We start from the raw sequence: 9,041 nt of genomic DNA, 5'->3' as shown, positions 1-9,041 counted from the left end.
AGCAATGGGTGAGGTAAAATCAAGAGTGGCCGAAAAGAGAGCAGAGAAGAAAAGAAGGAGTGAAAAGAAATTGACTGAAAATGTTGTGAATGAGCAAGAAAAGGGTGGTTGTGAGGAAAGAAAAGAGAGTAAAGAAAACATTCCAAGAGTGCACATTCCAAGAGTGCTTGAAAGAGGTGAAACTTCGGCGCAAAAGGAGAGCTGTGCAGAAAGAGGGGAGAGAAAATTAAGCTTGTATGCTAAAGGAAGAGATGTGAGGAATGCCATGTTCGCCAACAAGCAAATGTTATTAATTGTGTTTAAGGACTCTTGTTTATCCACATCTGACCTTGACCCCAATTTGCCTAGTGTTGTTGTCTCCCTTTTGCAGGAATATGAGGATGTGCTACCTGAGGAGATGCCAGCTGGACTACCACCTATTCGAGGGATTGAGCACCAGATTGATTTTGTACCTGGGGCAGTTATTCCCAACAGTCCAGCCTATAGGACTAACCCTGAAGAAACCAAAGAATTACAAAGGCAAGTTGAGGAATTGCTAGCTAAGGGTTATGTGAGAGAAGTATGAGCCCTTGTGCTGTACCCGTCCTTTTGGTACCAAAGAAAGATGGCACATGGTGCATGTGTGTGGATTGTAGGGTGGTCAACAAAATCACTGTAAAGTATCATCACCCTATACCTAGATTGGATGATATGTTGGATGAACTTTGTGGTGCTTGTGTGTTTACCAAAATTGACTTGAAAAGCAGATATCATCAAATTCGCATGAAAGTAAGTGATGAATGGAAGACTGCATTTAAAACAAAGCATGGACTATATGAGTGGTTAGTAATGCCTTTTGGGCTAACTAATGCTCCTAGCACTTTTATGAGATTGATGAATCAAGTGTTGCATGCTTTTATTGGAAGATTTGTTGTTGTTTATTTTGATGATATATTGGTTTACAGTAGAGGCATGAATGAACATATACATCATTTAAGGGCTGTATTCGATGTGTTAAGAAAGGAAAAATTATATGCTAACTTGAAGAAATGTTCATTTTGCATGGAAAAGGTTGTCTTTTTAGGATTTGTCATTAGTGCTAATGGTGTTGAAGTCGATGATGAAAAAATTAGAGCTATTAGAGACTGGCCCACTCCAAAGTCTGCATCTGAAGTGCGTAGTTTCCATGGACTAGCTAGTTTCTATAGAAGATTTATTAAGAATTTCAGTACCATTGCAGCACCATTGAATGATCTTGTCAAAAAGAATGTTAATTTTGTTTGGGAACAGAAACAAGATGATGCTTTTCACAAAATTAAAGACATGTTATGTTCCGCTCCTGTGTTGGCTTTACCTGATTTTTCTAAGACTTTTGAGATTGAGTGTGACGATCGTATAGGTATTGGAGCCGTTTTAATGCAGGAAAAGAGACCAATAGCATACTTTAGTGAGAAGCTTAATGGAGCAGCTTTAAACTATTCTACATATGACAAGGAGTTGTATGCATTGGTACGTTCCTTGGAAACATGGCAACATTACCTTTGGCCAAAGCAATTTGTCATCCACACAGATCATGAGTCATTGAAGTATATCAAGGGGCAAAATAAGTTGAGTAGGCGTCATGCAAAATGGGTTGAGTTCCTTGAGACCTTCCCATATGTGATTCAATATAAACATGGGAAAGAAAATGTGGTGGCTGATGCCTTATCTCGAAGGTATAACCTTCTTGCCCTTCTTGATGCAAAGTTATTAGGATTCGAATATGTGAAAGAATTATATGCTGAAGATAATGACTTTGCTAGAGTGTATGCAGCTTGTGAAAAGAATGCTTTTGAGAAGTTTTATAGGCATGATGGATATTTGTTTAGAGAAAATAGATTGTGTGTGCCTAAGAGTTCCATGCATGAATTACTTGTGAATGAGTCTCATGTTGGTGGATTAATGGGTCATTTTGGTGTTGCCAAAACTTTAGATGTATTGAAGGAACATTTTTATTGGCCGAATATGAAAAGAGATGTTGAAAGAGTATGTGTTAGGTGCATTGTGTGTGCTAAGGCTAAATCTAGAGTTTTGCCACAAGGTTTGTATACACCTTTGCCTACTCCTAGTGATCCTTGGGTTCATTTGTCTATGGATTTTGTGTTGGGATTACCTAGGTCTAAACAAGGCCATGATTCAATTTTTGTTGTTGTTGACAGGTTTTCAAAAATGGTACATTTTATTCCATGCCATAAAATTGATGATGCTACAAATGTTGCAAATTTATTCTTTAGAGATATTATTAGGTTGCATGGCATACCTAAGAGTTTAGTTAGTGATAGGGATGTTAAATTCCTCGGTCACTTTTGGAAGGTTTTGTGGGGAAAATTGGGCACCAAGTTGTTATTTTCCATCACTTGTCACCCACAAACCGATGGTCAAACTGAAGTAGTAAATAGGACACTAACTACTCTTTTGCGTGCTGTGGTTAAGCAAAATTTGAAGTCATGGGAAGATTGCATTTCACTTGTTGAATTTGCATACAATAGAAATGTGCATTCTTCTACTGGCTATTCTCCATTTGAAATTGTGTATGGTTTCAATCCTTCAACTCCTTTGGATCTTTTACCTTTACCTGTGAACGAGCTTGCTAGTTTAGATGGAAAAAGAAAAGCAGAATTGGTGAAGAAAATCCATGAACAAGCTAAGCTTCAAATTGAAAAGAAAAATGAAAAATATGCTAGTCAAGCCAACAAAGGAAGGAAGAAAGTCACATTTCAACCTGGAGATTGGGTATGGGTTCACTTGCGCAAAGAAAGGTTTCCCTCTTGAAGGAAATCAAAATTACAACCAAGATGTGATGGACCTTTCCAAGTGCTGACCAAAATTAATGATAACGCCTACAAAATAAACCTGCCCGGTGAGTATAATGTTAGTGCCACCTTCAATGTTGCTGATTTATCTCCTTGTGTTGATGCAGGAACAGATTCGAGGACGAATCCTTTTGAAGTGGAGGGGAATGATGAGAATCAAGCTACATCCACGACAAAGGATTTCATCCAAGGTTCATTTACTAGAGCTAGAGCTAAATCACTTCAGAATTTAATTTGTGAAATCATAAGGAGCAAGGATTATAAGCTGGAATGGCATGAAGAAAAATATAAAGGATTAAATTTGGTGAAAATTATGCTTAGAAGTGACCAAGTGTCATGTGGAGCATTAGATTACATGGAATAACCTGTGGACATGCATGCACCAGATCCAACACATGTACATGTATCTGCTGACACCTTTTTCAAGGAATATTCCTTGCTGTTATAACCACCTCTCTTTTGGACTTAAATGCCCTTACTTGCTGCTGTATTAAATTTACTTTTTGCAAGGAGTTTTTAGTCTTTTGATAGATTAATTTTTGTTTGGACTTAAAGCCCCTTACAGCTGTTACTAAAGTAGGGATATTTTTGTCTTTAGCTTTGAAGCCAAGAGGCTATAAATACAAGTGTAATGAGAGGGTGGAAGACACACTTTGAATATTAATGAATGATTGTTTCTGCTCCATTAGTGAGTGAATTGGCTGTTGCCTTTGTTCTTGTGAAGCTCATTAACTTGCTGATTATCTTGCAAGGTTTAATGTGCATAATATTCTTGGTTTATTCATTCTCCATATGAATTAGGTCAAGAATCCCATTTCTAATATTTTCTTTGAATTACACAACAATTTGATTGTGCTGGTTCAAAGATTCAAATTCATACATCTTGATTTGGTGCTTTCCATGTTGTTCATTTAATTCTTGAATGTGGGTTTTTAAGTTACCAATTACTTGAAGGTTCACATCATTTTCATTAGATAAAAATTAAATTTTAGGCATATAGGGCTTAGAACAAGCCAATAAACATTAGTAAATACATCAAAGAAGTTAAAATGTTCATGTAGGGATGGGCCTTGTGAAGGAATAAGAAATTTGACTAGAATGACTTGAGAATCAAGAAATAACATTGAACCGTAAAAAATAAGCCAAGATAAAGCAATATAACACCAAAATCAAACTTTAACAAAATTCAGTTAAAAAGAAGGAATTTCTTTTTGGTATTTTTATGAATTACGATATAGTAGTAGTAAAAGGTAAAAACAAAAGGATAACTATTCAATGTAAACTTTGATAAGAGTAATCTCGCCATAAAAAATACAATCCCAATAAAGATGCGACACAAGGAACTCTTGTGACAAGTTAGAACTTCGCCATAAACAAATAATATTTGATAAAAAATAAGAAGTAGTACTTGCTATTGTGATAAAAACTCATAATGTTTTGAGCTTACAAGAGATGGCCTTTTATAGGCTGATTACAAGCACTATAAAGAAAAGATAGCAAGGTTACTAAATAGGAAGTTTGAATAGTTTTTTAGGATAAATTTTAACAATTATCCCTGAATTTATATAGTTGTAACACTACAATCCTTTAATTTCAAAATGTAACATAAAACTCCTTAAACTTTCAAATTTTACATAGTAAAATCCCTCTGACTTTCAATTATTGATTTTTTAGTTAGAAAATGATGTAAATAACTCTCGTATGGTGTTTTATCAATATTTCTCTCTCCTTTTTTATGCAAAGTGTAAAATTATTCTCTCTAAGTGTGAAAAATTATTCTGTCTGTAGAGAGAAGAATGATTTAATTTACACATGACTTGAGAGAGAAAAGAAAAATAATGATTAAACTCCATACTAGAATTGTCCAGGTCAGCATCTAACTAAAAAACTAGTAATTAAAGGTTAAAGGGATTTTACTGTGCAAAATGTAAAAGTTGATAGGGTTTTGTGTTACATTTTTAAGTTGAGGGACTATAATGTTACAACCAGATAAGTTCAGAGACGGTTGTTAAAATTTATCCTAGTCTTTTAAATAAGGAATAATGTTGAATTTTTTTTAAAAAAAAATACACTTCAACCTTTTCAACCTTATTTCATTCCTTATTTCCTAATAAGAAATGTGCCCATATGTTGATGCACGAATTTGAGGAGATTTGTTAACTTTTCAACCTTATTTCCTTAATTATTTGCAAGATATTACAATATTTTCTTGATTTCTTTGACTTGGTCAATTTCAAACAGTAAATGGGGGGCTTTTTATACCATATGGGCTTATTTTCTTCATACTAGGCCCATTATTTTTATTTTAACTTAAGCCCAAACATTTTAACATGCAGCTAACTCACATGCCCTATAACACCCCCTACTCGATCCACACTGAAACCGAGCACAGGAATGCCACATTCTGTGCTATAAGCACCTAAACTTGTATTTGAATAATTTTCTTCCTTAATGTTTACTTTTTATTTTTAATAAATATCAAAGGGAAAAACTACAAGAGTTTTCCTTAAACATATAATATCCACTTGTTAATAACACCTGTTAATAGTAATATTTTCAATTTCCAAGTTCAACAATATTGATAATTAATTCTCATCATATTTGTATTTAACTTCATTCCTTCATTATATGCAAATATTAACTAACATATATTCTAGCATAGAATTGTAAATGTAACAAAATATATTTATATTTAAATTTACAGTCATCCAAAATGAATTTACATCATGTGATTTTTAGTACATGGCAATGGGTATACAAAAATAAGTGACAAAACACATCTATTGTTGGTATTGAATCTACCACAAAGTCCAAGTATGAGGTGACTTTGGACTTTTCTGTAGATCCACTCTCTCCTCTCCTGTCTCTATCTACTCCTTACCTTCTGTACCTACACGAGGAAAAACCTACGCGCTAAGCTTTACAGCTTAGTGGTGCACTCTTAATTTAAAAATAAAAGCAAAATTTGCATACATACCGTGAGAGATTTTATAAATAATAATAAAAAATAAAGAAACTCAAAACATTCAAATCTATGACCATTTCCAATTGTAAATATACTAAATTGATTAAATGATACAATTGTTATATGAAATCTTTAAAGTTTCAAGGTTTAACATAATTCTCATTATATTTTTGCACATTTTCTTAATTACATCATATTTTAAGATTTGTTACATACCCACAGTAACCTATGATAAAACTATAGGGACTAGATATGGGACTCTAGTATTGAACACTTGGTGCTTCTATATAACTGTCAATATAGGCTCCTGATATTGAACACTTGATGTCTCTGACTGGTTCAACAATGGGCACTTAGTGCCTCTATAGTCATTCATCAACCCATTAACATAATTAATGCAGTACTGCTAATGATGTCCCCTGTCACACCCTACTCCTCCGTAAAATGTAACATGATCCCATAGTATACCTAATGAATTACTGTATTTCGCCTACCGGTAACTCATTAAATATACTACAAGGGATTTTAAATCAATTTTCGTGAAATTTAAATCATCGATTAAAATCTGGTATTATAAAAATTTTTCAAAATTTTGGCAGAGTGTCGGCTGTATTTTGAGAAAACAGTTCTTTAAAACCTGCAAAGAAACACACTTCCAATATGTTTTCTTAAATACAACTCCAATAACTTCATTTCAACTCACAATTCAATTCATTTTCAAATCAATCTCATCATAGAGAACATTTCATTGATTACAAGACTCAACATTTATATCACAATAATTTACATTTAATTACATACCAAAATATTTTACAAGAGTTTTTATACAACTGCTTAAATAATTTACATACATATTATTACATGCATACATAAAAAACTGTGTACATGTGTATACCTATGATAAACCTAGAGCTGATCTGAATGTGTCTTCAAAGAAGCTTACTCAATTGCTCTATGCTCTTTTCACCTGCGACAGCATACAAAGCTATCACTGAGTGGTGAACTCAGTGGTACACAACTATAATTTAAAACATAGTACAATAAACCTTAACAAAAATTACAGCAAATAATTTAGAAATCTGGATACTTGTCAAATTTTAAAACTCAAAATATTTATTGCCAATAATATAAATCATTTGTATGAAATGACTTTGATCACGAAATTCAATTTATCAAATCATAACTAACCATTTAAGGTAATTCCAACAATTTATTGGAAATAAAGATATAATTCCAATAAAATCAATTATACATAAATCATAATTGAAATCACAATTCTTTACTATTCAAAAACCATTCTTTATCTCAAAAACCATTCTTTATCTCAAAAACCATTCTTTATTTTAAAAACCATTCTTTATCTCAAAAACCATTCTTTATCTCATAAACCATTCTTTATCTCACTAACTATGCAAGACTAATCCGAAAGGGCCATCTTTGGGGTGATTCTAATTACATACCAAAATATTTTACAAGAGTTTTTATACAACTGCTCAAATAATTTACATACATATTATTACATGCATACATCAAAACCTGTGTACATGGGTATACCTATGATAAACCTGGAGCTGATCTGAATGTGTCTTCAAAGAAGCTTACACAATTGCTTTATGCTCTTTTCACCTACGACAGCATACAAAGCTATCGCTGAGTGGTGAACTCAGTGGTGCACAACTATAACTTAAAACATAGTTCAATATACCTTAGCAAAATTACAGTAAATAATTTGGAAATCAGGATACTCATCAAATTCCAAAAATCAAATTATTCATTGCCAATAACATAAATCATTTGTATGAAATGACTTTGATCACGAAATTCAATTTGTCAGATCACAACCAAACATTTAAGGTGATTCCAACCAAATCAATTACACATAAATCATAATTGAAATCACAATTCTTTACTATTCAAAAACCATTCTTTATCTCAAAAGCCATTCTTTATCTCACTAATTATGCAAGACTAATCCGAAAGGGCCATCTTCGAGGTGATTCTAACTCCCTATGGTGGGGGAGGTCAAATTATCGTACACAGTACACATCACAATAATGAATCTTCCGAAAGGGCCATAACATAAAACTTAGATCTAACCTCTAATAAGAGGAGAATCTTAGCTTGTGCACGTACCATGGTAATCAAAACACAACTAACTCTATTGTCTTCTCAACAAATGAGAGAGATAGGTAATAACCTAGTCAAGCATCTATAGTGAGATATAAAACAATATCACAATCCTTTTAGTGAGCACAAATTATAATACAATTCGATTCAAAGTCAATTCCAATATCCAATAATTTTTATGCTCATCACAATTCAAATAATAAATTTGCATTTTTCCATGCAAATTGCCCATCACACTTCAAAACATGTTCTATCACAATTTTCCAAAACATAATTTATTCAATCCACAATAATGCTTAATACTTGTGGAAATACCATTTCACAAAGCCAAATTCATACATACTATAACCATTTCCATAATCATTGAATTAAATCCAATGCTTGTTAAACATAATACATAACAAAAATATGTCATTTAATCATATGAAATATTCAGAACAAAATCAGTTAAAAACTAGTTGTGCACAAACCTGATTTGAGTCGTCCCTAGGCCTTGACTCAATGTTCCTTATGCTTCTCAATATCTTTTTCAACTGAAACACACAATTTAAAGTGTTTCAGTACTTAATGAATTTATTTTTATCAATAAAATCTAATATTTAAATTTTCTTGGTGCTATTCCTTTCAATTCATTTCACTAGTCAACCTATAATGTTGACCCTTGATGCACTCTAAGTGAGTCAATTCCAATGTTACCAATATGTCACATTTTATAGCCCTTTAGTGTTGGTATATGTTACCAAATTCATTTTTAAGTGTATTGCATTTTATTGCAATTTATTGGATTTCAGTACACTATTTTGACCTAGCCGGATGACCTAGTTCCCTCAGTTTTCGGGTTCCGGTCCAAACTACAAACTTGTAGGTCTATGTCTTATTGCACGTAGGGCAAAATTTCAGATCATTCTGAGTTGTGTAGACCAAGATATGGTCAATTTAACAATGTTGGACAGAATGCACTAAAATGGTAGGCTTAGGTCATTTTTAGGTCACTTTTGATTCGGCCAGTTTTGGTACCTGAACTTGTGCAAGCTATTTGGCTTGGTTTTGGCCATTTCTGGTCTTTGCTATCTTCATATGAATTGTATATCTATGTCTAAACTATTTATGGTAAAACT

Source organism: Hevea brasiliensis, chromosome 11 (genome assembly GCF_030052815.1).
Source record: "Hevea brasiliensis isolate MT/VB/25A 57/8 chromosome 11, ASM3005281v1, whole genome shotgun sequence".
Classification (NCBI taxonomy): Eukaryota; Viridiplantae; Streptophyta; class Magnoliopsida; order Malpighiales; family Euphorbiaceae; genus Hevea; species Hevea brasiliensis.
Note: the sequence above shows the minus strand (reverse complement) of the source record.